General features: G+C 38.6%; 1 long non-coding RNA gene across 1 annotated transcript; it reads left to right on the top strand.

The window, feature by feature from the left end:
- The first annotated feature begins 1,293 nt into the window (after window positions 1-1,293).
- Window positions 1,294-9,387, top strand: LOC140242284 (uncharacterized). The gene is made up of 3 exons (XR_011902136.1): window positions 1,294-1,412; window positions 4,933-4,986; window positions 8,925-9,387. It is a non-coding gene; the product is annotated as an uncharacterized lncRNA (long non-coding RNA).
- The last annotated feature ends 362 nt before the right edge of the window (window positions 9,388-9,749 follow it).

Below are 9,749 nucleotides of genomic sequence, written 5' to 3' on the forward strand. Positions count from 1 at the left end.
CAGTGATCTGGATCACTACCTAAAATTAATCATCTGATCCTTGTGTCATTATCACCTTTTCCTGAAAGGATTTTGTTCATAAAGTTTTGACAAACCAACGTCGGCAAAAACATAAACTCTTTGGAGGAGGTAATTAGGTCATTGTAAGCCTTTTTGCACGATATCATGGCTAAAACGTCTTTGACGTTGTTGCTGTATCATTTGAACTGTCACATTATTGTTAGATAAACTCTGAATTGAATTTGCAAGCAAATTGTTTGTTTTGTTACATCAAGATCTACGAGCAGTGCTCTTTGATTAATCGTCAACTGTTCTAAGCGAAATAGCGCCATCTATAGTGTAGTCTTTCCCCTTTCTCTCCTTTTCTCCCTCTCTTTTCCTTCCTCATCTAATCAAAACCATTTTTCTTTTTATTCCTCTTCGTTTTCCCGTTGAGTATTCCACACTGGCCTAAGTTGTCAAAAATTGCTATGTATTACGATCGTATTGTGAGTTTCAATCACGAATCTCCCAACATTCGCTTTAGTAATTAAAAAGCATTATATCACACGAGATAGCGCTTGTACTAAATATCACCGACCATGTTATTATTTGTTTGCAGCAGTTTAAACTGCATTAAATCTAAGTACTCAAAACCAACTTCATAATGTGTGAGAAATAATAGTAAACAACATAAGAAATAAAAAAACAAACACATTGAAATTTAAAAATAAAAGTCAAATAAGTTGTGTGAAGCATTGTTTTTTTTTTTTGTCCATATACATCCAACCAAACAAAATCACAGCAATCACTGGATTATGAAGTAAGTATTCATGTTTACTTAATTGCAACCATGTTAAATATCGCTTGATTAAATGTCTAATTGATTAGTTTACAATTCACGAGAAAAGTAACGAAACACATATAGAGAGGCAATGTCATCACCAGAGGCCTGCAGTGAAACCCTTACATAATGAACTTCCGAGTATTATCCAACTACATAATGTTCAAATTGGTAGGCTTTTGTGGGATATTATCGCCTTGAACCCTAAGACAGCGTACGACGGAAGTGCTGGGATCATGGGACGACCGATTTTCCCCTGTATGCAATGGTATATAGTCCAGCGTGTAAGAGTTTCATTTCAACTGCCCTGCCTTTTGATTGACCAATGAACAAAGCCGAGCGCTGAGATTGCCCATGACTACAAACTTTTTGATGAATATTCATATGACCGGCTTGACGCACGCCCACTTTTTGTCACGTGATTCAACAAACCACAACCAGGTACGCGTACCACCTGACCGAAAATCGTGAACATCCAGCCCGTGCCGACTACTGAACCTACTCCGTTCTGTACTGAACCCGCAGAAAATTTTACAAAAATGTCGGCCTTTAGATGTCCTCCAGAAGCAATGCTTCGTTCTGCCATTAGGTAAGCAGTCATTGTGTAGCTGCATGTGGTCTTCATCGTTCATGCTTTGACACTAAATTTTAATGCAGCTTGTGCGACCGATCGTTTAAACTGCCACCTCGCGAATTTTGCTACCGATCATCCACCTCACGGGGGTGTACAACAGCAACTCTGTACTCGGCGGTACACTGTAGGGTCTATGGAGATTTAGATCTTTGTATGTGGCAGCAAGAGGCGAGCGACTGTGCACTCAGTCCGATTCGTAGGGATTCATGCTGGAATATGAAGATGTATGAGTTTGACAGACTCTTTAGCCAAAACAGGCTTAATCAAACTCTTATTTTCACAACTCCGTCCTCTGTCTTATGACATGATGTTGCATATGAAAATCACTTGCTCATCCACCAGTGTTATGTGCAGAAATGCACATATAGCTAAACTGAATTGAGGTGTCGGTGGTACATTGTGCGAATTGGGTTCAACTAGAGTAAAATATCCCGTTTGCGGCAGTTTAAGCATTGTTAAGAGTTTTTCCAACTTGTAAACAAATCAGGCAAATTATTTTCAACCATTTCATATATCATAGACAAGATTATTCATCAACGCAATTGTTTTCATGAAAGAAATTTACCATTGACCAACGCAGTTTTCATGATTTACCACGGCAAAACCCGGCACAATTTTCGCCAATAAGGGCGATATGCGACGTTGTATTTCTACTTGCGGCACGATGTACAATCCCTATGCAATACGCGCGTGCTCCGCGATCTTTAGCTGAACGCCTTCACATGTCTCGCGAACATTGCGTAAGCGCCAATTCCCATTGCGAAAGCATGTGAAAATAGCGTGCGCACATGCATTGGCCGCGAACAAGATCGCACTTCTGGCGGTGTTGTTGATGTCTTTCTCGTGTTTTTCTCATTTTTTTCGATGGTAACATCCACTTTCTGAAAAAAATGGCGGCCCACATCGGCTCGCGAAAATTCTATTATACGTGAGGATATGTTTTCAAAATCCATGAACATCGAGAAAACGAAAAAAAATCCAGTTTCTTGGACCATTGTTTCTTAACTGTCATGATAAGAAGTACCGAAAATTTCATTTTGGATGCGATATGTTGTCATGTAGGTGAGAAAATTTCACTTTCGTCAGAGATCGTGCCCATTTTATCGGTTGGTTTTTGTTGATTGCTAGTGTGTTAGTATATGTGTAGTGTGCATGTAACAGTGCAATGCTGTGTTTAGCTGTATATTACCGTGTATGTTGTACCTGCCGCGAACGGCTGCACGGCCGCTTACTGACGCAGTTACTCTAACTATACACAGCCCAGTCGCTCTATGTACGTACGTAGTGCGACAGGGCTGTACCAGCGGAGCTCCAAACACGAAGAGAGTTCAACGATCGCATGCGATCGCTTTGAATTTTGATACTTTAGATCATTTTTGTCACCTTAAACCCATCTGACAAACTTAATGAGACTTCATATCTATGCTATCAATATTGAAATTTGAATTTAACAACTTACCTAAAATGATGGTCATATGCACAGAGATGCCAAGTTCAAAAAACTTTTATGAGTGAGATTTTCATGACTCGGCGTTGCGGCGCTCGCGTGCATGCGCGCGCGAACGAGGAGGGTGTCACCCCTCCCATGGTAGGGAGCTTTTTTTTTTAATTATTAGCTCTTAATGATGCGATCTGGTGCATACACTGTACTTAAGTGACTATATTTTACTAACTTTGAAAGACAAAAGGGAAATATACCCTCAATTGCAACTATCACTTGAATCCTTTGAGCTATACTCCTTATTTTTGGCACAAATTGCAGACTTCACCCGATGTGTGAGAAAAATGGGTGCCCTGCGTGAGATCGTGAGACAGGCCCTAAATGCTTGGGTCTCACGCAGAATGCGTGAGACTTGGTAGCTCTGTATGCAGCATGTGTGAACGGCTCGCCAACGGTATCACGATACATCGTAGGCCTAGGTTCTACATGTATTTCACGCCAGGCCATTTCGATGCACAGGAACTGCTGAATGCAGGTCGTGCTGTCGACCGTGCTGCTACCACAGTATATATCTCTATGGCTGCTACATACACTCAAGCAGCGCACGCACTCAAGTACATATAGGTTCTGTAATACGTTCTCAAGCGCATACGCATAATTTGCAGAAGCCAGGGCGCCGTTTTGAATTCTGCAACGGTGAACCACAACGGTCACCGAATCCGCCAGAAAGTGTCATGTTTTTGTTCCACGGACTTATCAAGAGGGCTCTCAATGGACTTACGAACCTTCTGTAATACAAACTTGCACTTAAGGTGAGCAACATTTGGTAACATGTACATTTTTTTATAAAATAAGTATACATTTTCATAAGTTTTGTAGTTTTGTTGTGGTTCCTCACTTTGAAGGTGCCTGCTCGCTGGTCAGACGCTGTATTCGCGCAGCGTATTAACAGCGTCTGGTCAGGCTAGGTTCAACAATCATAGACACAGCACAGGCATCATCATCGCATCATCACATCATTGCTCTGGTTGATGTAGACTACTCGATTTGATACATCATATGTGTTTATTATAAAGTGCTCACACAGTTCTGATAACAACTTCAGCCCACCCAAATGTCAGTTCCACTGTCACCTGTCATACAAGTAGTCGCTTCAATCTCACTAGACCTAGTTCAAATGTGCCACATTTCTGCTCAAAAGCAAATGTAGGTAGATCTAGAGATATCTCAAAGTCACAAACTTTGTAGCTCTGCTCTGGTGGTAGGAATGACATGTCAAAAATACACATTTTAAGCAGTATGATTTAGGTACCAATTTGTGATTTTAGAGTAGAATGGAGTTACTGTTGCCTGTCATTCGCAAAGTCTTCTTCATGAGTGAATGTGCATCTGTGCATCATTATTCTAATTCTGGAGGAAATGAAAAGTTGATATATTTCAACTGACCAACTCCATCCTCATGTCATTTCCAGTTTATCAATGGCCCTGACTTATCAACAAATCCTGAGTGACAGAATATGGACATTATAATATTGGTAAATCAGTAGATTTTTCCAGATTCCTACCTTTTCACTGATATTTGATTTGTCTCAATCTATTTCCAGTAATCTGCTGGAGAGATAGTGAAATTATCAGCCAAGAGATAAATCTGTTCTTGAGATAATTCGGTCAAAAGTTTGGGTGCAGTCACATGTATGTACAGAAGATTAGATATCTGAGTGCAATTGGTTTATGCAAATACCAATATTACCACATTAACATGCTTTATTAGAAATATACATTTTTCTAATTTCAGGTTATTCATAGAATTTGAAATCTAGACGTGTCTTCAGGAAGTCATTTTTTTTTTTTCAAACAAATATCAAAGCTTTCTTTAAATTCAAATCATATGAAGATGTTGTATTCACCTTATCTGTGATGTTTTCAGAATAACATGGTAATGTGTCACGTTATCTCTATCTTCCATGCTGTGTCTAAAAGTCTATCATGCATTTTTGTTCATCTGCATTATTTTTTCTGTGTGTAACCTTTCAGATATACATCATCATACCATGCTAGGACACCTCTTGGAAAACATCCCTGCATCAGGTAGATATACTCTCTACACCGAAGCAAGATTTGCTGAAAAGGGTCTTTAGTAGATGTACACTGCACTGCTCCTAATGCACATTTCAGCTGCAATGATTTTCCTCACATGGTGCAACCAACTCAACCCCCTTTCATATTCAATATCTATAGCAGCATCATTTGAATAAAAGTGCAGTGAAATAGCACAGTTTTAGTGATTAGCAAACACAGTAATTATAATTATTTATGTTATTTTCTCCAAATGTTCTACTTTATATTAAAGCAGTGTGACAGCAATATAATTCCATAGCTTACTGTAAAACGAGGAATGTTCGCGTGCATTTTAATTTCGCAAATTTCACGAGCGCCAAGATTCACGAAATTAAAATGCACGCGAAAGTTCTTGTCTACACTATATACATTGAATGCCAGTGGCAGTTTGCGAAAATTTCATGCTGCAAAAAAGGCTGTCGGCTCCAATTCGCGAAAAATTCATGCTGCAAATATATCATGTTTTACAGTACTCAGTTTGTAATTGTGGAAAAAAGTAAAGGCAGAACACAGAATGTTTTATTTTGAGCTGTAGAAGAAAGTTTGCAACACTGCATTCATCATCTCTTTCTCTAATTTCATTCAAATATTGTCATCTTTCTCTTTCTCTCTGTATGATTAATGTGTATTCATGAAAATCATTTTGGCTGAAAGACTTTCTCAAATATGGAATTACTCAATGGAAGAGAAAATTGTACTGTAGGTGAAAAAAAAAGAAAAAAAAAAAACCATTATCTTTTGATCAATCAGGCCAACACAGTATGTTTTTGATTTGTACAAAGCATATTGCCCTTTGATCAACAAGATTCCAGTTTAAATGACCAGACACCATTTGAAATTGTACTGCAAGCAGTTGTGATGGTGAAGTTTACACTGCTTGAGAATGACATTGCTATTGCAACAGTTGTCACTAGAGGGCAGCATGCTTAATTGATAATGGTTACTTTGACACTGGCTGAGTTTATTCTATGGTGAGATGTTACTACAGTATTTGTGTGATGTATTTGAGCATAACAGTTTTGCTAAATAGCAGTGTGTCAATCTAAAATCTATTTGCATTTTGAAGTCTACTAATACAGGATTTTTTTTTTTAAATCTTTGTAAAGAGATCAAACACACAGGTGTGCTCTCAATTCAGACAGGCATAGTTTTGAAGGTCAGTTAACATCGAGGACATTTTGGACGACTCCATATTATTACACAACCACCCCTGTTTCTAAATTAGAAACAGGAAGAAGATATGATTTCATCACTGATGGAAACATCTTTGAGTACATGACAAATTGGCAGAAGTCAATAAGAACTGAAGAATTACAGTGATTCCTTGCCCTGTATTCTGAATTAGGTGCCTAATTCTTTGTTCCTTTCTCTTTGTTTTCTTTCCTGTCTCCCACCTAGTCCTAGGAGTATCTTGAACCAACACACTTTTTTTTTTCATTTCTCATACTTTTGCCATTTCTTTCCTCTATAGTGTTCATCATTATTATCATTATTGGAAGCACAGTTCCTTAGCTGGCAATTGTCCCAAATTTGTTTGCTTCAAATGAGTTTACCTGAACTGAAATGAGCGAAAGAACTAACCCCTTGAAAGACAAACTTGTTACTACTAATGATTAGCTATTCATCATAAACAAACCAATTTAGCTGCATTGTAATACGGCTGTAAGTCTTTTCGGTTTGTAGAGTGCCTGTCAATGAAGACAGAAAGTATCCGCATGACATATAGCATATGAATTCAGGTTTTTTGTTTGTTTGTTTGTTTGTTTGTCTGTTTTTTGATGATTTCTCCAAGATGAATTGTAAATGCTTACAGTGTTAATCAATTCTTCAACAGTGTCTGGGTCATCCCCCCCCCCCCCCCAATCAAAGTTTATTTTCCTCACTTTAAATTTGTTGTTGTTATGGTTACTGTTGTGATATTCAGAAACAGGAGGCCAGGAAGTACAGATTGATGTACACACCCATGGATACAGCAATCATCTGCAGCGGTATTTGTATCCACCTTTGTGAACAAATGGCTGTGGTGCAACAGCCAAGCGACCAATGAGCCAAGTTTGGTGTAATGTTGTCTAGTTGCCCTTTTTATATATGCCCACAAGGGGAACTTTTTTGGGGGGACTGGATGCTTCAAAGTGCCAGATCTGGGCTGGGATACATGCTCCTTTTGGGACAATGCCATGTCATCTTATGGTGGGAGCACCATGGGTATAGTTGATGAGACCAAAGATTTCTAAACAGAATATCATGGGTTCAAATTTTGCCCAATGCATTCATCATTGGGGAAGACGTGTTGCTCAGTATGTGCCTCTTGACCCAAAAGCATCAATCGATATGTGTGGGTAATGCTGTAGCAATAATGACAGAATACATATTATTAGCTCACCTGAGCCGAAGGCTCAAGTGAGCTATTGCGATCACTCTTCGTCCGTTGTGCGTCGTGCGTCGTGCCTTGTCCGTCGTGCGTAAACTTTTTACATTTTCATCTTCTTCTTGAAAACCCCATGGCCGATTTTCACCAAACTTGGCAGATAGCATCCCTAGGGGGATAGGATCTCAATTTGTTCAAATGGACACTATGGCCCACCTGCCCCCCCCCCCCCCCACTCTAGAACCAGAAATGATAAAGCAAAGTTAATACCATGAGTTTGTATTGTACATTGATGACTTTAGTTCCAAGTTTGTTCATTGCAGATCCAGGGCTGCCTGCCCCCCCCCCCTCCACCCTGGAGTTGAGGGGGGGGGATCCATTTATGCAGACCTAAGTTTCCAATGTTCTGCTCAGGTAAGAGTGTGCAAGAATGCATGGAAGGTGAAATTGCGATACTCAGGTGAGCGCGTGACCCCCGGGTCTCTTGTTATGATAGGTATTAGTAATAATAATGATGATAGTAGTAGTAGTAGTAATGATAATAATAATAATAATGATTAGATTCCCTTGATTAAGTTTCAAATACTATTTGCATGGGTTATATAAAGCTGAGAAGAATTTCAAATGTGATATTAGAGAAATTTTTGACAATTGATTTGGGCTTTTAAACAAAACAAAGCATGGAAGTGTGATACCTTAATTACCTGCTGTGTGAATTTCAAGGCATATTGTTATTATTATCATTTTTTTTTTATTTGATAAAAATCACTGTTTTCTTCTCTTTTTTCTGATCCATGCTCTTAAGGTGTTTAAAATTGTCCTGTATTTGCAGGCCTTATCTCCTACAAGGTAAATTGTATCTAACCTTCAATGTCTATTTTCTTTTAACTTCTGGCTGTCTTTTAATTTTGCTATTCCTGTGGTGTTTATTGAAAAAAAAGGATGAGATCAAACATATAATACATACTGGAAAGCATACTGTACTCGAAATGCTTCCTGAATTCATCAGGCAGACATAGCATTGGATTACGCTGTCAGTATGATCCATATATAATGGATGGAAAGCAAATGTCTTAACTCATTGAAGACTAAACCCTAGTATACTCGGACAGGTGTCTATGGGAAATGCATATTATACTGTAAGAGTGGATATTTTTGCATGAGTAATGCTTTGACTGGGTAAGACGAATTTCGCATGTTTTTAATTCCACAGAATCAGGACATTAATTACTGGAACATATAGCATGCAAAAATATTAACCTGCTGTTATATTTGCGCTAGCTTCTGGTTGCGCAAAATGCATGAAAATTTTCATTGTTACAGTGGCAGAATCAGCTCATCCTCAACAGGTAATAAGTGAGATCCAAGTTTGACTTTATACTAGATTATCTGGAGCATTTGATATGATGCTATGAACAGTCATAGGCTGGGTTGTGAAAAACCTAACTTTGAGTTAAACATGACATAGTGTGGCAACTTTGATTCATTTCCTGGTGCACCACCAAGCGTTTTATACTCTCTGTCTATTTTGGGGTTTCAGATCCTCGCTGATTTAATACAACCTTCAGCCCCTGAGAAGCCTTTCAACATGACACATGCAATTTGCATCAAGAATCTTTCGCTCGGCCGTACTTCCTGTCAACTCGCGAAAAAAGGTTGAAAAGTGCAAACGAGCAAATTTTGCAGGAATTAATCAGGCTGATGTCGAGCGCCAATCCACGTTCATGCTCTGCATTAAGCAAATTTAGACTCTCAGTTTTACTTAGTGTGGATTAGAAATTCTTGTTTGGAGGAAATAACCCCAATTTGTAAGCAGTCAAATACTCGAGGGGTCTTAGAAAAGAAAATTGGTGTTCAGTTTCAGTTTTAATGGAAGCTTGTCAACTCCTAAACAGGACTGCATGAACACACTGGCACCTTAGATACCCTCCGTATCACTTGTGCAGTGCAAGGCCTACATATGTAATACCATCCAGAGTATGTTCTTGTATTAATGTTGGTTTTGTGCAGTGCATGAATTTACCCTATAATGCATCAATAATTCATTGATATCAAATGGCAGGTCATTCACACCTGATCTACGTAGCAGAAGATGAAATAATTTTTGACATTCAAATTTTCTACCTTTTTACGAATTGACGGTTTCATTTAACACATATGTAATGGACACGTATATGGTACTTAAATTTGCCATGCATTGTCACAGTTGCCAAGAGATTTTGTTTAACGATGGTATTTATCTGTTGCACATTACAGTTTTTTTTTTCTTTTACTTTATACATTGATCGTGGCTAGTGCACAGCCCAAGGTTGAAATCTTTAACGTTTCCTTATTCTCCTTGGTATTTCTGATGATAAATCAGTAA

Source organism: Diadema setosum, chromosome 2, assembly GCF_964275005.1.
Source record: "Diadema setosum chromosome 2, eeDiaSeto1, whole genome shotgun sequence".
NCBI lineage: Eukaryota > Metazoa > Echinodermata > Echinoidea > Diadematoida > Diadematidae > Diadema > Diadema setosum.